The 25,993-nt window shown below is 43.5% G+C and overlaps 1 pseudogene across 1 annotated transcript in view; it reads right to left on the minus strand.

The window, feature by feature from the left end:
• The window catches only part of LOC309713985 (partitioning defective 3 homolog), a 360,712-nt pseudogene that overhangs the window by 70,137 nt on the left and 264,582 nt on the right, over positions 1-25,993 (minus strand). Inside the window, exon 21 of the transcript XR_014280682.1 lies at positions 15,391-15,696. The product of XR_014280682.1 is annotated as a partitioning defective 3 homolog (transcript). The remainder of the gene's footprint in view (positions 1-15,390; positions 15,697-25,993) is intronic.

Raw genomic sequence — 25,993 nt, forward strand, 5'->3', positions numbered from 1 at the left:
CATCAATCGCACTGCCATGATACAAAAAAGAAAAAAAAAGGAAGTATTCTCAGCATCTGAGGCCAAAGCTGGTTAAAAACAAATAAGTAAACAAAAAAAGAGGGATGGTCTCACATGAATGTGAGCAATAATGACACACTGACAGCTCCAATTTATATGGCTAATAACCGTGTCACAGCATCATGGAGCCTGCCTGGTGAATTATAGCCCCTGTAGACTCTATCGCTGCCATTTTTCCTAAAGCCTCCCCGAGGAGCATCCTCGTCGGCTGCATTCTTCTCCCCAAGGCCAGCGCGGAAGACGAGGAGGAGGAGGAGGCTCGCAGATATGTGGAGAGTTACAGCAGAGGGTTGCGGACTGCTTGCCTTTTATGTCTCTAACGGTTGTCTTAAAGATAGACCGATGGGTGAGATGAGAGCTGGGGAGGAGGAGACGTGGAGGGAGGCGGTGTTTAGCGAACACCTCTCTGGAGAAAAGCGGTTGAGTTATGGAGTGTGGTGGGGACTGGATACAGCTTGCACCTCTCCACGATGGGCGGATAAATGATGGGATGGAAATCTACAACTGCGGCCTCGACGGCGAGGCGTGGGAGGTCAAAACGCTCTTCTATACCACAATCTTTTTCTCTCTCCAGGAGCTGGGACTCACTGGTGATCTACAGTGGGGCAAAAAAGTATTTAGTCAGCCACCGATTGTGCAAGTTCCCCCACTTAAAATGATGACAGAGGTCAGTAATTTGCACCAGAGGTACACTTCAACTGTGAGAGACAGAATGTGAAAAAAAAAAAACATGAATCCACATGGTAGGATTTGTAAAGAATTTATTCGTAAATTAGGGTGGAAAATAAGTATTTGGTCACCTCAAACAAGGAAAATCTCTGGCTCTCACAGACCTGTAACGTCTTCTGTAAGAAGCTTTTCTGTCCCCCACTCATTACCTGTATGAATGGCACCTGTTTGAACTCATCATCTGTATAAAAGACACCTGTCCACAGCCTCAAACAGTCAGACTCCAAACTCCGCCATGGCCAAGACCAAAGAGCTTTGGAAGGACACCAGGAAAAGTATTGTAGACCTGCACCAGACTGGGAAGAGTGAATCTACAATAGGCAAGCAGCTTGGTGTGAAAAAATCAACTGTGGGAGCAATCATCAGAAAATGGAAGACATACAAGACCACTGATAATCTCCCTCGATCTGGGGCTCCACGCAAGATCTCATCCCGTGGGGTCAAAATGATCATGAGAACGGTGAGCAAAGATCCCAGAACCACACGGGGGGACCTGGTGAATGACCTGCAGAGAGCTGGGACCAAAGTAACAAAGGTCACCATCAGTAACACACTACAACGGCAGGGAATCAAATCCCGCAGTGCCAGACGTGTTCCGCTGCTGAAGCCAGTGCATGTCCAGGCCCGTCTGAAGTTTGCCAGAGAGCACATGGATGATACAGCAGAGGATTGGGAGAATGTCATGTGGTCAGATGAAACCAAAGTAGAACTTTTTGGTATAAACTCAACTCGTCGTGTTTGGAGGAAGACGAATACTGAGTTGCATCCCAAGAACACCATACCTACTGTGAAGCATGGGGGTGGAAACATCATGCTATGGGGCTGTTTTTCTGCCAAGGGGACAGGACGACTGATCCGTGTTAAGGACAGAATGAATGGGGCCATGTATCGTGAGATTTTGAGCCAAAACCTCCTTCCATCGGTGAGAACTTTGAAGATGAAACGAGGCTGGGTCTTCCAACATGACAATGATCCAAAACACACCGCCCGGGCAACAAAGGAGTGGCTCCGTAAGAAGCATTTGAAAGTCCTGGAGTGGCCTAGCCAGTCTCCAGACCTCAACCCCATAGAAAATCTGTGGCGGGAGTTGAAAGTCCGTGTTGCTCGGCGACAGCCCCAAAACATCACTGCTCTCGAGAAGATCTGCATGGAGGAATGGGCCAAAATACCAGCTACTGTGTGTGCAAACCTGGTAAAGACCTATAGTAAACGTTTGACCTCTGTTATTGCCAACAAAGGTTATGTTACAAAGTATTGAGTTGTATTTTTGTTATTGACCAAATACTTATTTTCCACCCTGATTTACGAATAAATTCTTTACAAATCCTACCATGTGGATTCATGGATTTTTTTTTCACATTCTGTCTCTCACAGTTGAAGTGTACCTCTGGTGCAAATTACTGACCTCTGTCATCATTTTAGGTGGGGGAACTTGCACAATCGGTGGCTGACTAAATACTTTTTTGCCCCACTGTATCTGCCTTTGAATTTTGTCTTCTACCTCTCTTTGTCTTTGCTTTTTTCCACCACCCGGTGATGTAACCAGTTACTCTTTCTCCAACAAAGGTTAAAATTCGATTTCAAGAAACAGCAGAAATCAAATCATAAGGGATTATTAGTTACTTTCCACTTCAGCATCCCGTGCTCACAATTTAACCACTCTCACTCTTTCTTTCTACACTTCGCCTTCTTTCTAGCCACCAATGCCTGTGTTTTGGGAGCAACGATGACGCAGCACGCCATTCTGATTACAAGGTTAAAAGACACAGGCAGGGGAGTCGAACAAACAGTTGCACCACTGAAATCATCCTCGCTAAAATAGAAATGGCATCTGTCAGACGTCGGCTGTAATCGTGTTAATGTTTGAATGTGTACCCTGACAAAGAAACTGCACGTACACACACGCACGCACAGGAAAAGATGAGAAAGACGTGCTGTAAAGCGCCCCAATAAAGATGAAATTGTGCCGGCTGTCTGCATTGGTCAAAAAGATTAAAAAACAATAAACAATAAACAAAACGAGACATGGGTGGTTGTTTAGACAGGGGTTTCATTCTGTCACTCTGCACCCCCTGATAACATGGTCCACCCTGTCTGTGTGTGTGTGGGCTGCTTGCTTTCACCAATGGCCCACCTACCTAATCAAGCCACAAAAAACCATTACTTTCTCTTCTCCTGTCATCCTCTTTTTTCATCATCTCCTTCCTTTTAACTAAGCTGATTAAAAGGCAACTCCCTCTCTCTATTTACTCAAACACCGCCCCCCACCCCTCCACACACACACACTCACCCACCCACCCAGCTGCCACCTAACCCACAGCCCAACGGCAGCGTGGGACGGCAAGGAGCCCTAACCACTTTCTGCATGAATATTAAGTGCGGGATTTGTGTCGCGGGTTTGAAATTGGAAATCACAAGTTTGACTAATCAGCTTTGGAGGTTCCACATTGCGGGGTTTGTGTGTGAGTGAGTGTGCGTGCGAGCGTGCATATACGTCTCTTCTCTCGTCTCCAGTGGAAACAGAGAGCCCCTACACACACAAACACACACACAACCCAACCACCGCTACCACTGATCCTGCTGCGAGTCAGAGTGCTTATTCAGTGCCTCAGCAGGGCCAAGCACCCCCTCCCCACACACACACACTTGCACAAATGCTCCCCTACACCCTTGCTTTACTGTATTCACTCCCACCCACCTCCCATTTAAAAAGGGGCCCAGAAATAGCCCAAGAGGCTATTAGGAAAAATAGAGCCAGAGGAGGAGGAGGAAGCAGTAGGGGTTTACAGTCCAAAGCCATTCAAGGATACACTCCAGAGTCTCTCTCTCCCCCTTGTCATCCATCCTCCTCCTTCGCTCTCTCTGCCTCTCTTTGTTCTGATGAATCAGTGCTTTAGTGAACATGCTCATTACAGCTTGATAGCTGGGGCTTGTGCGCTATCCCTGGCATTGGTTTAAAATGGGGGCGAAAGACAGATAAAGACAGACGTAGTGTGTGTGTGGGGAGGGCCCCTCCCTACACTACAGTCCCCCCCGACTGTAGTGTAGGGAGTGGAAGCGTACATCAGGAAAGTGGGAGAAAAAGAATAAGAATGAATGAAGGTTGGAAAAAAGGAACATTAACGAAGCAGAAAGGATTCTGCAATGATGGAGCGCAGGTGAAATGAAGGGGAAGGAAAATTTGTTCAATTCAAATTTTCTGCCTTTTTCCCTTTCGCCACACTTAAAAAAAAAAAAATCACCATCATATTTAGAACATCTTTGTCTTGCTCCATGTACGAAATGTTATTTTCAAGAGACAAGAGACATTCGCTTGCTTTAAATCACTTAAATAAACCACTTGAGCTTCAGGGTTGGACATTTCGCTATCAATTTATGTTGCTCCATCTCCTTGTGGAAATGCACCGAGTCCTCTACAAAATGAAAATTACAGATAACATTCAAAGGTATTGCTGATAATAGCAACACTATAGATTCTTATTCGTTCTGAAAATGTCATGTAGAAAGTTTTTTTTATTCTTTACAAAGAAAACTTGCAAAAGAGATGAAAAAACTCCTAACCTGAATCTGTCTCCTGATAGTAATGTAAAAGAGCTAGAAATACTCGACCATGACCGATGACACACGTCTAACCTCTTTGTCTCACAGTTTATGATCTCAGTGGATGCCAGGATGATTCCATGGTTCAGATGACAGGTTAACACGATTCTGCTGTGAAACAGATGTCAGCTGAGATATAATGTGATTATGTAGATACACAGTGAGACAAATAACATAACCATAGTGTAAATGTGATCCTACAACAGATGCAGGTTTTTTAAATTGTTTATCTGGCCTGTTTGTGCACCTCTGAATAGCATAATTTAGGAACTGTTTTTTATTCATCGCATGAATGTAAAATTTCCCTCAAAATAGCAAAACTGTGAAATTATTGCCATAAAGACTTTTAAAACCCTGTATGCAAACGCATTTTACACTGTGGGCCGCAAACAACTAGCTTTGATCCAAAGTGGGCCGGATCAGAGGATCTTTTTGTTGGTGTAAAGAAGTTTAACTGCACGTCTAATACCGGAGATATTTTAACATAAAGGAAACAACTGAAATTTCAGCAACACGTCTCAGTTTTTCAGTATTTTCAACATGAAGAAATGCTGCTTTGGTCTTAAACTACAAGAAATAAATGTGTAAAATGACAGAAAAAGTTCTGTTAGCTCATTGAGCAGACAGTCCAATATATACATTTCTATAGTAGACAGTGAAAATATAGCAACGTTCTCTAATTTTATTGTCTATCTATTACTTACTCATACCGTAGGACTGAAAATACAGAAACAAGGTTAAAATTTGTGCCTTCCTTCACATTTGCCAAAGCCAACCAGTGGCGGGCCAATTCTGGCCCCTGTGCCTTATGTTTGACACCCATAGTGTAGAGGCTGAATAATGTTTGTTTTTTATAAATCACTTACACACTACATTTCCAGCAAACAAAGTTTTTCTGTCTCAATCCAAGAAATTGTCACTAATTTTAAAGTTTTATACAGCAACTCAAGGTATTTTATTGACCAGGAAATTAGTTCCTTTCAAAACAAGTCCCTCCTTTCTACATGTGATGTGTCAGCTTGCCCTTCCACTAGAATCAAGGATTGTTTGTCTGCTCAAGCATTATTGGTTTGGACTTCTCACACTACAAGCAATCTACAAATGAAAAAGGAAAGTCCTGGTACAGAGCAGACAGAAATAATAAATCTAAATATTAATACACAGACATCTGTTTATAGCAATGATTATGAGAGTAACATTATATAGAAACATTACAGAAAACTATAAAGTAGTTAGGTAGTCAACCTTCGCTGAGATGCAAGAGATAAATCACAACTTCCTACAAAAGGTCATAAAGAAAAGCTGTGGATTTTAATTGACGTCCCTGACTACCACTAAAACACGGCCATTATCCGTGGTGAAACTAACTGCAGGTCGGCCTGGCGGTGAGCCTTTAATGATAGCCGTATAACTGCAGGATGGGGATTATTCTTTATGTTTAACCATGGCAGAGAAGACAAGTGTTTCTAGGATGACATCTCACTGGGACGCTTACAGACCATCAGCCATAAAAGCTGTAAAGCTAAAAGATAGTGGAGCGATGAGAGGCCACAGTTGCACATGTTTCTAAGTGGTAATGGCCAACAATAACACCACGATATCAAACTCTAAGACAGAGACGGGAGAGCGAAAATGCCCATTGTGACAAAATTGAAATTTTAAAGCAAAAATATTTGTTTGTTTCCTAAAAAGCTAGATGTAAGTGGTACTTAATGAGTGAAATCAAAGTCTCCTTGTATTTTTACTCTTACTTTTACTGTTCCAGACAAGAGGACAATGGAGAGGAATAACAGAGCTTATTGCTTAGGACCGACATGGCATTTGGTCCAATCAGTGAACCAATTCAATAAGTCTGACTAGGTTAAAATGCCTTTGCTTATTAACTTCCCAAGTAATCTCTTTTGGCACAAACAAACCCCACCCCACCACAGTTGGTACAGTGGAAACGGAGGGATGCTAATGCGATTCCCTTGAAACAGCCCGCTTTTCTTTGAAAACAAGCCAGGCTCTAAGACCTTTAGGTCTGCGATGATCCGCAATGACATCATGAGCCCATTACCGTGGTCCGACAAAGCTGTGTGCTGCCATTACTCTGTTGAATGGGACTAAGAGCATTTTTACAGGCACGCTGATGGCATTAGAAATGTGTGGTGGCCTCCACAGGGCTTTATCGGGTCCCACAGTGAGCTCAAACATGTCCAGCTCAGGTAATGAAGCATTTGTCCCTTTTTGCTAAAGGGGCCCTAAAGTCCAGTCTGGGCCCTATCAGTGCCCTGTAACATATACAGGGAAGCCTCCAGGCTTTCCCTAGTAAATTTATTTTTTTTAAATTCTGCACATATGGGACCACAGAGTAACAGTCAGGAAATGAGTCCCATGTTCACTCGATAACCACAGGATATACACTCTGCTAACACATACGAAAACCTGATACCTACGTTAGAAAAGATGGTGTAAGCTACCCAACAAGTGTTATCAAAACAAAGCAAATAATTGATTTCATAAGTAAATAAAACTACACTTAAGTTGTCTGTCCAACATTTTCATATTATTACTTAAACACACAAACACTCTTAATTAAAATGATGCACCATTCACAATTAGTTATAAAGACTGAATGTGAAGGCCCACACTGTGATCACAAATTCTGTCCAAAACTTTCACAGAACTTAACCGAATGTTCATACAGACATTAAAAAGAAGAAGAAGAATGGTCCTGCGCACTATTTCAGTACCTCCTCATGAGTCAATCTCAAATATTGGAAGAAGGCTTAAGACAGATGGAATGTGTCGCTGGCTGGTCTTGTGGATTTGGGACGTACTCACCCATTCAGCTCCCTGTAATTACAAAGGGTTTTGCTGAGATCCGATTTGCCACTGGAAGCTTGTTCAAGGCATGGGGATTGGAATGACAATGCCGTAGTATGATAAAGGAATATGGATACTGCTCTTAAAATAGAGGGAACTTATGCTGCTCTGTGCTGAGAGCACTTGCTCAGTGGCTCAGATGTTGTAAGGTAAATTTAATTACGTGCCCCTGTACACACTGACCGGCTTTTGATTAGAACGGACTGACTTCTTGGCACAGCTGCAACACCGGAATCACTTGGAAAACAGCATGTAGGTCACAGTCTGGCTTTTGATGTAGGAGACAACTAAACGTATGTTTTTTCTCATGTTCATGTAGTGGTCTCTTTATAATGTCACACATTACAAAGAGACGACAAGGTAAAGGTAAGCTTTGATATAAAGATTTTACAGAGGACACAGTGTTGGTACTATGGATTTAATCTTGTAGATTACCAACATGTTAACAATACACACCACACTTATTAGTCAGTATTTAAGTTGCAGCTGTTATTCGAATGGATTTTGATGAATACACAGCAGTAAAAGAAAGCTATTAACTACTCGTTTCCACAACCTGGCAGTTTTGCTTCCCTTTCTTTCACGAGTTATATTTACAGTAAGAGTTCAAGCCTTAAGCAACCTGGAACAACTTCAATGTCTTGCCGTGGCTGACACTGGGGTCACTTCTGTGTGCATCTATTTGAATGCTATTCTTGTAGTGACAGGCAGAGATCGAAATAAGGCTGAAGGAGGATGAAGAGGCATGGGAGCCACCTGCTTGCTGACACGGTCCACAGTGCAAACCCGCTCGGCAGTCACCTGCCTCTCCGTCACATTCCTCACCTGATCTATTTCTGGAGTGCTCTGGAGTGCATGTTAGTGGAGAGGACCCACAATCAGTTTGCAAAATTGTGTTATCTATCACATGAAAAGCAGAATTTCTCACGGAGATCTCCATAACAGGCACACACAGCGACGCGTGTTATTTAATCAACATGGATTTCTAAGTGATTGAATTCCAGGAGAAATATATTCCACGTTTGCTAACAGCGTGTTCTCTCAGAGCTTTCTCCCAATTAGTCGCTGTGACATTTTCAAAACAAATCATCACCTTCATACCAAACTGTAGAGGGAAACTTGCCAGGCCTGACAAATGCCCGTCTAGTTTGTTAGTTTGTGAATATCTCCTCTGTGCCGTACAGTCGGTTGCAGTGTCGGGAATTAGATGTCTTCAAGGGAGTTTGGAGCAGTGGATTAAATCTCTATTTAGAGCTGGTGATTGCCAGAAATGGAAGGTCCTCTAGAACTGATCAACAAACAAGGCTTCAGCATCCTCCGGCCATATACAAGCCCCCCCCCCCCAAGTGTTTCCTTTCCATATTCTCTGCTGGGGTATGTCTGCCCTGTATGCCTCACACTCCCCTCTTTTCCTTTCATCTTCTTGTGAAAATTCATTAGGTACTGTACGCATGTCTTCCAGGCTTCAAAGGACGTTGATAAAACACTGCATGCGCAACCTTAATCAGCTTGATCCACTTGATGTAGAGCTGAAGTGAGGTGGGTCTATATCTCTCTCACGCTCGCGTCTTCCTTCTTTCTCTCTCTCTCGATATGCTTTCAGGCTGTTTGCTTTCTTAAATGAATGTAATGGTACAAACGGAGGATAAATTGCCTTTCTGTGCGCTCCATCTCATCACATCCATCCCACAGGGCCCTTTCCAAAGTGGTAGGTTAAAAACAAAAGAGAGAAAAAAAAGAAGAAGAAGAAAAAAAAAAGAATGAAAGCAGACCAGGAAAATAATTCACTTGCCTTGCCTGGGAGATACTCATTGCTATCTGTGTGGAAACCCCTGCGATAAGGCTGATGTGCATTTGGTGCATTAGGCCTCCTGCACTATCGCCGCTGCACAGAGCGGGCTGGGAGAAAAGGGCAAAAGTCTGTGCGCAAATGTGTGTCTTTGTGTTGGAGCTGTCCCCTCATTTGTAACCTATCTACAGATATTACGTGGGGCTTTTCCAAAGCCATACAGGGACTGAAACGTCTAAAAAGCTGTGTGCACAGATTGTCCTGTGGGTACAGCTAGCTGAGCGCCTTGAGGATTCACCCGAGGACTCATCCATTTCATCCTCAGTGCTCTTAACAATACCTAACATTCCAGATTAAGGAACAGGGAATACGCCTTACAATTACTGAGGCACTAATATCAAAGCTACACACAGACACTCAGGGAAAAGAATGGAAAACTCACAAGGATTTTTTCTCAGAGACTAAATGCTTCCAAGGCTCTGGGACTCAAACTGGACTGACAAAAAGAAACCAAACACAGTTATGTGACTAACTGCTTTAACAGCAAGTCAGTAAAGCGTAATTCGTTACAGCTAATGTATGTGTCTCATTAAAGCAAAACTGTTCCTTGATGCTAGACATATCAATCCGACTCCCTCGGGGACATGAAGAAAATGTTATTAGCGGCTCACGAGCCGTTATTAAAGCCTTAACGCTGTTACAAGGGTCGTAAAAGATTCATTTGTTTACCAATGAATTATTGAGAGGTAGGATTTAATCAAAGCTACAGATGTTGCAGTCAGAAAGTGTTGTTAATCTCGCTTTGATTGCGTCCAAATGAAAATATAGACTATAAAAATCACAGAGACTGATTGCAGATTGTAGAGTTAATTACAGTCGCCAAAATAAGAGAGCAAACAATAAAAAAGTGATTACTTCAGACTGATTCAGCGATCATTGTGGGGTGGGGGGGCTTTGCCGTTCAATGAGAACTTACTCTTCATCTGCATTACTGTAATAGAGTCATCCAGCGGTCCATTCAGACATTACAGCACGTAACACAACTGAAGATTGTGCATCTGTGTTGGAATGTGACTGTTGTGGTTCCTCATCTGAAGACAATGACAGGGGTAATAAGGAACGATTGGGAGGATAACAGCTCCACTGCCCTGTGGTTATGAACCAACTTGGCGGGGGGGGGGGGGGGGGGTCTCAACGTTTCCCACCTTAAAAGTCAACATCTTTGAGCAGAATCACGAGGCGATGATGGGGGGATGCTCAGAAAATATTCCTTTGAGATGAAAAGCCTGACCTTTTTATCAGCAGCAGAAAATGCATTAGCAGCCTCATAATTCAATTTCACGACCATGCAAAGTGGAGGATTTGACTGAGTTTCAGTGCGGCGAGAGCGAGGAGAAAAACACGGCGCTGAGTGTTTCTTTGGGTTGTTTTCCTCTCTTCGCTGCTTGCTTGCCAAACTCTGCAGAGCTGCTGAGTTGCAGAGGACTTCAAGGGCTTTGCACAGCTGAGCGCCGTGAGCTCCGTATCGTTTCTCCACCCGCCGTCGCTGCCACCGCCACCGCCTCTTCTTCTGTGTCTCCCTGACTCTGTCTTGCCCGTGCTCTAAGAGGCTTTAGAAAGTCAACTGGGTAATCGGAGCAGCAGTCAATCAAATTGCACTCTCAAAGGTGATGCTTTGTTTCACGCCCGCTTCCCAAAAACCCCGTGGAGCCTGGCACCTGTCAGGTTGTCGTTCTGAAACGCGGCATCCAGTCCCAGTCACCCAAACCATTTTTGGCAGATGGAAGGGTTGACTTGTCAACCGCCTGTCAAGAAATGAGGTCACTCGATTTTGCTAGGTCTTACCTTTTTTTTTTTTAATAAGGTGAAACGAAACAAACTTAAAAGGAAACGCTGTTCGGGTGTTTACGTCTGCCTCACTCTCATGTAAGCTCCGTAACAGAGCAAGTGCAATTTACTCTGTGTGCAGTGTGACAAATGATATTTACCTTTACTTTATATAAGGCGTTAACAAAACTGAACATAATTAAATCCCAGCTGTCTATTGGTGCCCTTCAGTTTTACTGAGTCTGACAGCATTGTCAAAACAGCACTGGAGCTGCCAGTTCTAATAACATGGAGGTAAGTAATAAATTGTCAAATGAGCTCTTGTTGTACGGTGATCTCACGGAGGAACAGTAAAACTTGATACGACAGCACGGGCGGGATCTCTGGACGCCCACACCGACCAGGGGTCCTCGTATCTCTAAGGGTTTTATAGGCTCAGGTCTGACTCATTCCAGCTTTACAGTCACAGTGACCTTCCTATTAGAGCTCCATTACCAAAGGTCTATTAGAGAGAGGGGAGCATACCCAGGCTATTTTTCCAGCTGTGGCCTCGTCTTATGAATTGTAGTAGATAAACAAGTATGCAGCTTTGTTAGCTGCCCAGAGTCACGGGTGAATTAAGGCATTAAATGAAAGCACTTGTATGTAAAAACAAGAAGTAAAAGTGAGTCACAGATGCAAAACCAAAATCTACAGAAAACAGGATCTGATCTGCAAGCAGCTGGACCCCACCTCCTCTGAAAAGGACCACCGCCCAAAACCAAACCAAAGGGCCACTAAGCAGCTCTGCTTAGTTTACTGAAGCTAAAGAAAGATTTTCCATCTAATTAAACGTATTTTGCTGTAATGAGTGTTTCTTCTCCATTCACCTCTTTTGAATCTTTGTGTATTTATACACCACTTTTTCTCGTCTCCCTCCGCTCACCTCCAACAGATTGCAGTGGATAGCCACCCCTCCCTGAACCTGGTTATGCTGAAGGTTTCTTCCTGTTAATAGGGAGTTCTTCATTCCCTTTGTCACCGAGTGCTTGCTCTTGGGCATGTGCTCTCAGATTGTTGGGGTTTTCTCTGTATTACTGTAGGGTCTTTACATTGCAAGAGCCTTGAGGCCTGTTGTTTTGATTGTGTGCTATATGAATAAAACTGAATGGAACTGAATTTGATTAACGAAAGTTCTGAGATGATGTTAAACAGACAAGTGGGAACTTCGACTGCTGGACGCATGAGGATTGTTTCAAAGCTACGCAAATGAGTGAAGGAAGAAAGAAAACTAATCGGCTAAGGCAGGTTCATATACAAGTTCTCTGTCTCTGTTGAGTATTTAATATGTTTTGTTTTGTAGGCTTTATTTTGATTGGCACATATGGTCTTAGCTAATATTAACCTAATTCTCTTTTCTTGGTTCCTGACAAGATTTATGCAACCGTGCCTTGCTTCTAGTGATCATATGAAAATCAGGAGTTCTGACATCGTATTAATCACATATAATATTATTTACTTGCCGGTATTTATTTGCTGGTCACAAATAAACTGCTTGTTTTAAAATGTTCTTATGCAACATGCATTTTTGGCATGACATGCAATAAATGTGTTTACTTTTTAGACAGTGTATACTGTTGCACACTACAGATGCTTTTTGTTATGAAGTGCACAGGGTCATGTGGTAGAAATTGATCAGGTTAAAAGGCAATGACACGTTTTTTTATATAGCAGTTCTAACCGCAGACCTCAACTCTGTCAGAGTATCACTCAAACAACCGAGTAAAACAGGATCCTTAATCTGTCGCTTTGATCACAGTGTTTCTCCTGGGCCTCCTCAGAAGGAAGTAACAGTATCCAGGTCAGGGTTAAATGCTGCTCATTCTTCTCTTTCATACTGAAAACTGACATCCGCGAATGAGCCGAGCTCAATGAACAATATTCAACTTTTCTTTCCTTTTTTTTTTCTTCACCTCATACACGAACTTCATGTCATCGCTGCCGATGCTCCAAAATAAGAAGCAAGTGTCAGGATTAAAAAGTGAAGAAAGAAAGTGTAAGTCATATAACTGCAAGGTAAATCAAAAGTTCTCACTCCAATCTCGCTGCCTCGATACATGGATTAGTCAGAAATGATTGTAAATTCTGTTGTGTCTGCGCCCTATTCTTGACAATGAAAGTTCCATTAAGTTTAATTTAGAAATGCAAATTACTGTTTATGTTTGTTATGATAGACAAGTGACAGGAGTCTTGAAATGCAGATGTGTTGCTAGCTCTTTTTTTTCTTTCAAATTGCAAATAGAAAGCCTCTGAGCGAAATAAGAACCAGAGAATATTATTATTCTCAAAGGCAGAAAGGCAAATATTACATGCATTCAAGCTTTGGCTGGAATACACAAGATATGCAAAGCAGCAAGAGGTGCAAAACACAAACGCGCTGTTGAACATGGAGTGCACATTTCCAATCAATTCACAACATTTGCGACGCCTAATCCCATCCCTACATAGAAGAAAATCCATACTGTGCTATCAGTACTCAAGGCTCAGACCCCAAACTTACTGTAAGCTTGGATTTATGATTAACATGCACCACTGTAGGCATTAGATGCTGAGAGAAACATGTAAAGATGTGTCCGAAACACAGCTATAACAAGAGAAAGGAAGAAGAAAAGACAGAAGAGTTGACAATCAGACCCATCATACAGGGAAACTGTTGCTTTCTCCGAGATGATCAATAAGCAGATTGATGGTTAAATGTCCTTTTCTGGCAGTTAAGTCGTTCACATGGTTGTCTCACACTAAGGCTTTCACACTGTATCCCTGCACAGAGCGTCTGGAGTGCATCACTGACCAGCATGTTGTGATCTGACTACACACAGCTGCTGAAAACCAATCAAACATTCTTTATTCACCATCAGTTCCTCCATAAGAAGTTTGCAGTTGCTATGACTACAAAAACACTACCTGTAGAAACGTGCAGACATGACCTTGACTTTAAAAATATGAATCAGTGGCTTTTATCCATACCTATGGATGTTTTGGTAAATGGATTAATTCAGCGATCACAGGAAACAGACAACTTCATCATCTCTACTGACAGAGGATCTTCCTCCTTAAACACATAGACACACACAGGGAGTTGGTTCAGCCTCCTCCAACACTAAAAGCTGATTTAGCTGCAACTCTTGGTTGAGCCTATGACGTAACCTAGGCGAGCAACGATGCTTGTGCTTTGTGCTTTCTTGTTAACTACCTTGTGGTCGTGTCCCAGTGTTTTATATGCAGTGCTAGCCACCAGAGGATCAAATAAAATGCTGGGATTTCTGGGTTTTTTCCCCTCCCGAGATGCCACCCTTTGTTGCAGTTTTTTTTACTTCTGTGTACATTCCTTCACATCTATTCTGAAACTATCCACTTGTGAGCTACGACAATTCTCTCTAATAATTGATCCCATTGATCCATTCAAAAAAACGCAGTGCAAAAGTAGCCTGAAACACACAGGAGGAATGTAACATACTCACAGTAGTTGCAGGATGTGTTAAGGCTACGTCTAGTTACATTTCCATGATATGCCATAGTGATTTGTGATTACGTTGGATCCCCAGTTAACACATACGTCCCCTGTTAACACATACGTGCCTAGAAGTGAAAGGTCACGTGCCCCCAAGTGACAGCTGTCAATCACAGGATGTGGGAATTATCCAGCGCCCTAAGGTTATGGGAGACCATGAGAATAGCAGGCTCCTAATGTGACCACACTGACTGGTGAGAATTCTCGATTGCTAAAAACACAGTACAACTGAGCTGAAAAACGAGCATTTTTTTGAGCTGGCAAACTATATTTAACCACTTTTATTTACAATGAATTTCACAGGGGGGTTTACTGCGTGCTTTGTCCCACAAGGCCTTCTCTTCTTTAAATTTAAAAAATAAACAGAAAAGAAAGAAAGGAAAGCACTCTACTTTTGAATCACAGCAACAAATTAAAACACACACACACAATGGGAGGGCAACACTGGCTTCACACTGGATTTTTGGCACCTATTAAAAGAGTAATATCAAACATGGCATTGTCTTCACATCAAATATTTATATTAAAGCAGACTTCCCTCCTTTGTCTAGAAAGCCGGTATAATGTGCCTGTCTGGAAAGGGATGTGAGAAGTCATGGAGTATTACCTGTGATCCAAGAGTAATGGAAAGAAAAAAAAGTGCAACTGCTTGATGTGGAATTGTAACACATGGAGAATTACTGATAATCTGCTGTTATTCTTTCACCTAGGTGCTTGCACGGGAGGAATGTCTTGTGGGACGGAGCGTGCAGTGAAACCTCGTGTGAAATCCATTGTTTTTCTGCAAAGTACGAGTCACCCACGACAAGTAGAAGCGAACAAATACAATCACATTACTGTGTATAAATTATAGATGAGGTGTAAAGCAACTACACTGATGCAAAGGCGCAATGCTAGTTAGTGTCGTTTGAATGAACAAGAAAGGTATAGAGTTTAAAAAAGCACTGCTTTTTGGGGCATCCTTTACCTGTCTGGAGCTGCGGGGCGTCCATTGCGAGGCTTGTTGACCTGGGCGTACAGCGCCTCCAGGGGAGGACCGTTGTCTTGAAGGTTCAGGGAAGGAGGATGCGGGTTCAGAGGACTCTGGGGGAGATGGTAGGGGTGGCTGTAGGGGTCTATGGTGCTGCTGTCTATTGATGAGCACAGCGATCCAATGCCGGCGTAAGTGTGGTCCTCGTCTGAGCTGAAGGTGCGGCTGACGACATCTTGGATCTCTGCGTACTCTCTCTCTTTTGCCTGCTTCTCACGGAGTTCCCGCGTCTTGGCCTGTATTCTGTCAGGAACACAATGAAGGGGAAATGTCAGGCAGGAGTTCTGAATTAGTGTGCACAAACACAACAAAAAAAAGCCAGATTAATGGTATAATATTTTAAGGATTTAGTAGTTTTGAGTTATCTAAAAAGGTTATTTCGAGATATGCAAATAATAATTAATTCTGCTTCTGAAGCTGAAATGTATCATACATATATAATAAGGAAGTAATGAGATAAAGCAACGCAGCTTACAGCAAACTTTCACATATTGATCATATATAAGGAGGAGATTCTCAGAGGTAAACCTCTAACGTGGCTTTCTTCTCTCGGCCCTCTAACAAAATAAGGTAGGAGGGAAACAGTTAGGCCTCATCTACGTCCTTCCTGCCCCTTCCTTCCCCTCCATGCGGCTGCTCTCCGCAGGATCACTTCCACAGAGCAGCCCCTTTCACGGGGCTTTCCTGTGTCAGAGAGGGGTTCCATGTGAATGCCCGTCTGTCTGCAACTAACAAGGCTCAGTCAGGGTGCTGCACGGGAGGGAGGAGAGCTTGCTTTGTGGGAGAAGAGGGATGTACAGTGAGGCGAAGAGAGGAAAAGGGGTGAGGACAGCAGGAGGAGGAGGAAGGAGGGGGGGCACCTCCCACTGTGGTGACCCTGGCAGCAGTCTCTGCACTGCTCACTGGTTCCAGATGTTGTATGTGCTGCAGGGTAACTCGCTCATCCACACACGCACGGACACAAGCACGCTACCTCCCACCCGTGCTACATCTCCCTCTTACCTCAGGTCATAACCGACCTCTGATCCCCAACTGCGGCTCCTCGCAGATGATTGGCAGGTTTTGAAAGGAACTAGAACCCCCACACCCCCCACAGAAGTCTCCATCTCATGTGTGTGTATTTTAATAACAGTAATCACATTTCAAACAATCACCATTTTTCAGTGCTGAATTAACCCAATTCCCTCTTCCAACCCGTAGACCGCCTTGTTTATTTTTAGCTGTCCAAAATCCCATTTTCTCAGCATTATCTGCAGAATGAGATTTTGATGGAGTCCTGATGCAATGTTGCATGATGTGCAGTCATCTATAAAGCCCCGAAGCTAGTTTGGTGTATTTTTGCATGGCTCTGTACGAGGTAAACAATGGAAATGATCGGCTTAGCTGTGTGTAGTTGTCAGAAAGTCCAACAAGGGGGGGAAAGAAAAAAAAGACACTAAATCCCAGAAGCCTTTTCACCTGCCATCTGGCTAAAGTGATGTCAGATCTCTGCCAGGAAGGACCAGACAATGATGTTACCACAGGTTCACGGAAGTCCACTGGGATCTCAAGACCCTCTGGCATTTTATGGACTAATCAGATTCATGAAAACGGCAATATTGACATTTGGGATGAGATAATGGCCGGGGCTAGACTGGCGACATCAAGCTAAAAGAGAGAGACTTCTCCTCCAGGCCTCAGGAGTCCGGCATGGATAAGGCTAATAGGTGCATTTCAATAAGACGATCTTAACAAGCAAAAAACTGCAAAATTATGAGTCATGCTGCTTCCGCCACTGGCTTTATTACATCTGCATTCTGTGTTGTAACTTTGTTGCTTTTATGTAATAAAAATGTGTTCAAAAAAAAAAAAAGGCTTTCATTTCAGCATATCTAATGCTTAATTTTTCATGAGCAAAGCCACGGCTCGTCTGGTTGTAGAAAAGATTTGTTTGCGTGTTTTAGGAGAAAACATATCAGCAATCCAAACCTGTTGCTCTGCTGTCAAAGCAAGACTTATCTTTTGGATGTCAGACAGAAAAAGGCTGGGTTGTGACGCGGTGTTGAGTTTTCATCTGTGGCCAGGTGGCAGCGGCTTTTCTCTGTGCCAAGCTGAGATTTGAAACGTGACTACTGGAAATGTAGCAGATGTAAAATGTGCGTTAATATACATTTTGAATTATGAACTTTAAACACACTGATGTGTCTCCAGTTTCTGCTGCTGCAGTGTCATCCAGCACTGCAAAAACACTCAAATACTTCAACAACTACTTGATGGAATAACATCAAAAAATGTTGGGAAATATTTGCAAAACCAGGAGAATGAACCGGAACGAGACACTGACAGGCGTGTGTGTGTGTGTGTGTGTGTGTGTGTGTGTGTGTGTGTGTGTGTGTGTGTGTGTGCGCGCGCATGCGTGTGTTTGAAATTTGAAGCTTCGAGTGAAATGTCTTACGCAAACCTCTTTTACCATAGAGACATCCCACAACATAATATTATCACAATACTTCACCCACGATGTGACATTACAGCGACATTTTGTGATATGCTGAGTATTGTGCTAACATATATTGTGATTTATTGCTTTTTTCCCCAACAGCAAATTATGTCCTCGAGATTAAACTTTGTCAGTATGTGTTTGATCTAATAAAAGAAAATTATCTCACTTCAGTTTTATTTTTTTGCTACAAAATGAGATTGTCAAGCACATTTCCAGTTCTATAGGAATATCACTAAAAACAATCAGCTGACAGCCGGTGCTTGTATATATGTCGGGATGTATGTATGCATGTGTGTATGTGTGGAAGAGCATGTCCTCTTTTAGGATTTTCTGATTTGGATGTTTGTCAGCGAACATTTTCTCGGGTGGTGGTGGATGAGATGAGCCCTTTTGTTTGTAACATTCCCGGATATTATTATTTTAATGTATTTAGTAAAGTATCCATATATTGCGTCTGTATCAATAGATGCATGGTGATATTTTATCGATATCCTTGTATCGATAAAATATCACCATGCAAAATACAATATTTTCCCCAACGCTATTACAGCGGAGCCATTTTGACATGATATATTAGAAATACACAGCTGTTACTAATCACACTAATTGAGGCTCTGTACTAAACAAAACAGAACCTCCTGCAATGAGGAACACCTGTGTTTATTTATATTTCATGCAAAATGGCTGAAAACACAATTCTCAATCTACAGTCGCAAAAACCTTTAACTTTCCAGGCAAAACCATCACAGACGCATCAGAGGACTTCCATTGGTACTCAAAACCGAACAAGTCTCAAATAATTCGACCCATTAGTATAAAAATGAGCATTCGTCACACAGTACGTGAAAAAGTTTCATTTCTACAAAAACTCCAAAATATGGAGTAGAAACAAGAACGAAGAACACAACTCCTGTGCTGTAGTTGTTATCTGTAAACTCTTCTCGTGAATTATCATTCCATGTACAAGAACGTGGTGTACAATACTGCAGCTGCTCAAATGGCATCTATAAATACTCTTCTAGATTGTTCTCTTCTCTCCTGTGTTTCTCAGATTGCTTCCATCTATTGTTGGTGTCAAACCTGAACAAGTGTGAACAACTCTGAGCTGCTGTGTTCATGAAATTGCGCTAATCTACGCTTAGTTGCGGTAAACGTCTGCCGACTGCAGAAGTACAAAAACTGGCTTTTTGTAACTCATGACATAGAGACTATTTGCTCAGAGTATAGCTGAGCAATTCAAAAAATAACTGCAATAAAGGTCACATAAAGGTCACATAAAGATCAGGGAGCCATCGTGGTGCAAGTCGAAAGCTGAACAAGTCTTGATATAACCACAACCACAGGAAACTGTGTTGGAATTTAGAAGCCGTTTTTCTGCTCTCTAATATGCTCATTAGCCCCGAAACCTCACACACCTGCTAACTGCATTCTTTGTGGGCAACCTGTGACTGCTGCTCCACTTCCAGGTCCTCTCATTCCCCCTGCCTTCTCCTCAGAGGCCACCCCTGCACTGCACCGTATATACTCCATTAGCCAATTAATGGCCCGGCATGTTAACACTGAGGAAAGTGCTGCCCACACTAAACACATTATTACTATCACATTATTACAGCCCCAATTACCAGGCCATCTCCTCTCGTCTCCTCTTTCCACATACTACATTTTTATAGTTGGCACGCCAAGGACACGATTCAAGCTCTACTTCTCCGGCTGGATTTTTATTCCAAGCATACTGTTGAAACTAAAGAAGAAGCGACAATTTGCCCATCCCAGGAGTGCCTCTGTATTTTTGTACCTCTTAAATTAAATGCGATGCCTGCTTACTTCATAACGGTGGAGTGGAAAGGCATTTCCTGCTGGTGAACAGACAGTCTAGACAGTCTAATGCGGGGAGGCTTTCAGGGCAGTTAAAGTTCAGCCCCTAATCCACTGACTGACCGTGTCTTCAGCAAAATTATGTGTCAGCCAGATGACGCCGCTCTCCCTTTAACATTTCAGCTTTCTCTCTGTTATTCTCCTTGTCAAACCGCATGCTCGCGCCAACTAAAGCTGGATTTGTAATGACGCCGTTACTATTAGCTGAACAGCGAGAAAAGAGGGCCGCGTGAAGCAATTACTTGAACTCTTCGTGTCGCTGGAGGAGAGTCCTGGTGTGAACTGGTGGCAACATGTCAGCTCGAGTCCTTTCTCTTCCGAGCTGAGTGAATCTCATTGTTAATCCTGCACTTGCTGTTGTTTGGACCAACAAAGCGAGCAGACTCCTTCTCCATATGTTTGTCAATCTTTAATCTACCCCAAAGGACACAAGGAGGAGATGGGAAGAGGCGGCGGCGGCGGTGCTGGTGGTGGGGGGCGTCTTTACTCTCCTACATTCATTTTGAAGTCAGCACGCTTGGAAGTTTCGAAACCATGCCTCTTCAATATGCATTGTTACCACGGCGGATGAAACAGAATGTATTTGCCATCTTACTTTCGCATCCAGCCGCCTTGAATAGATTTTTTTTTCAATACTCCCTCATCAAAAACGTGTTCTATTATTCTGAAAGTGCAGACGGAGTGCAGCATACATCTGAATCTAATCAAAGCGCGGTAAGTGACTCTGCTCGCAGCTGCCTGCGCAGAAGCGCAAAGCTCTGATAGCGCAGCTTTTCTGTTGACACTTGGCCCGCGACATAGTAGCGCAATCACAGAGATAATTGTTCGAGTTCCGCGGTCCTGATTCGCAGCGCTAATAATCGGATTAACTTGCTGTAGGTATCAATATAATTACAAAAGTAATCACCCATCCCAATCAACCCGGTTGGAGCTTCCTTTGAACTCGCTATGCAAATGAGACTCGAATAGGATACTGAAATAATTAGGTGGTTCGACAAAATGGAACAATATCACTGGTACTGTGATCACTGGGAAGGAAAAGAAGAACTTTAAAGTCTAGGATCTTCATTCAGTGGGACAAAGTATCTTTAAGCTGAGCAAAATTATAAAAAGACGTTTCATTTGTTAAATAAAAGACTTGGATTTGCCGTTTGCTGTCAGAAGTGAATTGTGCTGACTATTTCAGAAGCGCGGGTCAGGTTTTTGTTTGGTGAGACTCAGCAGGAAGTGTAACAACAAACAACAGGAAGCAGGTCATTGTCCAGGAAAGAAAAAAAAGAAGAGGAAAGAAAAAAGAGAGATAGTTTCTGCTGTGTTGTGGGGAGCGGGAACAAGGAGAGTGGCGCTGGAGTGCTGGCTGCTGATTAGAAGCCATGCGGAGCCAAGCAGATAAGAGAGAATGGACATCATAATCAGCAGCTGCAGAGAAAGACAGACGACAATGGAGTTGAGTCCAAGAGAAAAATGAAGGAAGACCATTGTCAGGTTGGCTTTGTGCACTTCCCACACTTTGGCCAAGGAAACATAGTTTCGGGGCGAACACGCGCAGCGATAACACAGAGACTGATAGAAGCTCCATCAGCACCACCACAACCATGCTTCTTTCTCTGTCACGCCTCGCTCCCCCACAGCTGTCTCCATGAATGAGAACCACAGACGCCCGGGATCCAATCAGAGTGCTGGGTATTTTCACGGTCCTCTCCATAGGAGCCAATCAGATAGAGCTGTCTTAGACGCTGTCCAGTGGCTCAAAAAAACAAAGCAAAAAAGAATAATGGCCGCCTCTGCTGAGCTGAACATGGATTTATATCAGCCGGACCACAGGTTATAATGATGGGACATGAAGCAGCCAATCACACGAGCTGTATCCAATCTGCCAGATTTTTTTTTGCAAAACAAATCCTGCTCTTCATCAAGTGGGTCCGGCGCACTGTGGATGTAATGGAGTCTAAATTTTATGTACTCTCTTCTCCATCATTTTCAGTCTATAAGTGGCTGACAAGATATCAATGGAGGAGAACGGCTTTATGCAAAATAAATGGATTGTATCAGCGAGGAAGCACGGGCCAAGAATACACTGCATGAATCACATCAAGGTCAGAGTTTTAAATATATGACCATGGCTACCTTACTGCAGGGTAAAAAGGGGACAGGCTTTATGAATTAATCTGTTTCACCTCTTCAATGACTCCTATTTTGAATCACTAAAAGCCCCTGTCACAACTGTCTGCTCCAATTAATGACAGCGAATGTCAGCTGAGCTGGGAGTCTGGCCGCGGCCCATCCCGGGTCGCGGTGACGTGCTGTGCCGGTTGACGATTGCCAGCTTGGGAAGCCCGGTGAGTTCTGATCCATAATTTCATAAAAGCCCTCTGGAACGCCGCGTCTCTGTGTCAGCAGAGCAATCAATCACAGCACGAGCTGTACACGTTAGAGCTACGACAATCAAATGTAGCACCTCAGGAGTGTAATACAGTAGCGCTACCAGAAAATACAAGAAGTAATGGATTTCTGAGCCGTCACCCTGCTGAACCCCGGTGCTTTGAATATCGACTTGGCTCCGTGGCAGGTTGGTTTATTATTGCCCACCACAATTTCCCTCAGGATCCCCTTTCCATTAACTGAGGGACAATCCTGGTCTGGCTGAGTGATGGGATTTGGGAACAGGTACAAAAGGAAAGAATTAGGCTGCTCTCCTGCAGAGGAAGCAGGGCTGGGAGCGCACACATGCAGAACGGACACAAACAAGATGGGGAATGAGGATGTACGGCGAGACAAAGCGGCGGAGAAAGAACGTCAGCTGTGAAAGACGAGATTTAAATAACGTGGACGCGTTTGGATGGAGGTGCGGGAGTGCATGTGCTCCACATATCTCGTGCCCACTGTGTCTGTGTCGATTCTGCTGCTTAGCATGACAGCTCTCTGGGAGCTGCTCAAAGAAGAAAGATCTGGATGGACCACCAGAGCCACCAGTCTCCAGGGCACGCTGATGGAAATGTGTTGGGCCACCAGCCAGAGGGGGGTCATACCCTCAATGGAGAGAGGACCTTCGTTGCAACTTATAGGTGAATACCAGCAAGAAATGCATTACAGCTTTTTGAGCAAGGCCTCCAGATGTTCCTTTCAGCTGAGAAGAGGGCCCTTTGTGACATTTGTATGTGTTTGTGTGTGTGTGTGTGTGTGTGTGTGCATGTGTGTGTGCTTGCAGTTGTTTGTGTTTTCGACAGCCATCCGTCCTTCTCTTCCTTCGCTGCAACAGCGAGCGCTATCAAGTCCTATTGTTTCTATTCAATTAGCTGCCATTACCAACGGCAGTTTGATTATTGAGTTCATTTGGCTGGCGGGGAACAATGGAGGCAGCAAGCTGTCTTTTTCTTCACCAATACTGTCTAGCCCAGGCATGGGCAAACTACGGCCCGGGGGCCACATGCGGCCCGTTAAACATTTTGATCCGGCCCGCCAAACTTGAAAAAAAATTAATAAATTAACCTTGTTAATGTTTTATTTCCCTGCAATTCTGATGTTTCCTCACTAGATGGCGCACTCTAGATATATTGCCTTTTTTGAGGTGAAGCGTAGGCCTATTACTCCACGTTTGCACTTTACCCTGTGACCTACCGCCCCTCTATGAAGATGAGCGGACCCAAGAAAATGAAAGTGGACAGAGAATGTCGAGTGTTCAAAAAGGAGTGGACAGCTAAATATTTTTTCACTGAACACCGATCATCTGCTGTTTGCTTGATATGCCAAGAAACTGTGGCGGTTTTTAAAGAGTATAATATTAGCCGTCACTTTGCCACAAAGCACGCTAATTATGCTAGCAAGCTCTCAACAAAAGAACGGGAAGCTGCTGCTGAGAAGTTGGCAGCTAATTTGAAGGCTCAGCAAAGTTTTTTTCACCGTCAAACTGCCATTCAAGAGTCAAGTACCAAGGCCAGTTTTATGCTTTCATTCAAAATAGCAAAGGCCAGCAAACCACTGTCAGAGGGCGAGTTTTTAAAAGAATGTATGGTAGAGACAGGAGGTATTTTGTGCCCGGAGACCAAAGACAAATTTGAGAAAATCAGTTTATCACGGTGGACAGTGACTTGCCAAACTAATAGATGAAGATATCACCAGCATATTAAACAAAAAGTCATTCACTTTTTATTCTTTAGCACTGGATGAAAGCAACGATGTCAAAGACACTACTCAGCTCCTTATTTTTATCCGAGGAATCAACGAAACCTTTGAAATAACGGAGGAGTTTTTGACAATGGAGTCTCTGAAAGGACAAACACGGGGAGAGGACTTGTTTGAACGGGTGTCTGCAGCCATCGAAAATATGAAGCTTCCCTGGAGTAAGCTTGTTAACGTCACCACAGATGGATCTCCGAATTTAACGGGAAAAAACGTTGGCCTGCTGAGGAGAATCCAGAATAAAGTGAAAGATGAAAACCCTGACCAGGATGTCATTTTCCTCCACTGCATCCTCCACCAGGAATCTCTATGTAAATCGGTGTTACAGCTGAATCATGTTGTGAATCCTGTGGTGAAACTTGTCAACTTCATACGCGCAGGGGGACTTCAGCACCGTCAGTTCATTGCATTCCTGGAGGAAACTGATGCGGATCACCAGGACCTGCTTTATCACTCCCGTGTCCGCTGGTTGAGTTTGGGCAAAGTGTTTCAACGAATGTGGGAGCTCAAAGAGGAGATTGGCGTGGTTTTTGGAGCAGCAGGGGAAGACTGAGGAATTTCCTGAGCTGAGCAACAAGAGCTGGATGTGTGACTTCGCGTTTGCTACGGACGTATTTTCACACTTGAATGAGCTCAACGTGAAACTGCAGGGGAAGGAGCAGTTTGTGCATGACATGCACACAAACGTGAAAGCCTTCAAATCCAAGCTGGCTTTATTCTCCAGGCAGATTTTGAACAAGTCATTCACTCATTTTCCTACACTAGCCATGCTGAAAGAGGCCGGAGCAAAAGTAAAGAAATACAGTGAGTCACTGGATGCACTGCACGGAGAATTCTGCCGTCGGTTTTTGGATTTCGATAAAATTGACAAGTCACTGGCCTTTCCTCTGTTACAAGACCCCGAAACAGCTCCAGAGGAGCTTCAGCTCGAACTCATCGACCTTCAGTCCGACCCTGCCTTAAAAGAGAAGTTCAGCTCTCTGAAACTAAATGACTTCTATGCTTCACTCAATGATGCCGCGTTTCCAAATCTAAGGCGAAAAGCGCAGATGATGTTGGCTTTACATTCAGCGTCATGAACATCAACAAAGCCAGCCACAGATCCAAGTTAACAGACCTACACCTCAGATCAATCCTGAGAATCGCCACAACAAAACTAACTCCAGACTTTGATGCGCTGGCTAAAAAAGGAGACCAACAACACTGCTCCCATTAAAATGTGTGTCTCCGTGATACGCACGTTGTTAAAATGAACAGTGAGCGCAGATCAAATATAACGCTTCACAGACTGACTTGCTGCAACTGTTTCGTTCTTGCACTGGTCGTTGTTGACTTTTGGCACCGGGTAAACAAATTGAATAAAAGGAACAGGACAAGTACATCTGCATCTCCTACCGTTTTTGGGGGAAAAAAAAAAAAAAAGAGTCAGGAGGAGAGTGATGTGATATCCTGAAGGATAACAGAACTTTCAGTGCTTTAAAATAAAATGTTCATTTATTTGATTTTCAGTCTTTAAAGACTCATTTCGAAGTCAGAGATTTTATTGTAATGCTTTTCTTCATTTTCATTGGAAATTAAAGCACATGTTTTCTCCATATCCCAAGATGTGTATTTTTCCCCCAATGAGGTGATGTTTTCAAAGCATGCCATCTATCTGCTCCGGTTCCGGCCCCTTTGTCAAATGTTAGAACTCAATGTGGCCCACGAATCAAAAAGTTTGCCCACCCCTGGTCTAGCCCCAGAAGAGAATGAAACGGGGCTCGTCTGTGAGGGATGAGGCGCACGCAAGCAAAACCGACGCCTCGCCTCGGTTCGTTTGGACATCCCGGCGTCCACGGTGCCAGAGGACAAGAGGACAGAGGGCCAAAAGAGGAGGATGAAAAGGAACAGTGTATTCTTGAGCGATTAACAACCTGGGCGTGCTGCAGGGGAAGACAAATGGTGCGCTACATCGATTTCGCTATTACAATGAGCACTATTCAATCATGCTAAATCCACAGGGGCCTA

This window comes from Aulonocara stuartgranti, assembly GCF_965226115.1.
Source record: "Aulonocara stuartgranti genome assembly, chromosome: 9".
Taxonomy (NCBI): Eukaryota; Metazoa; Chordata; class Actinopteri; order Cichliformes; family Cichlidae; genus Aulonocara; species Aulonocara stuartgranti.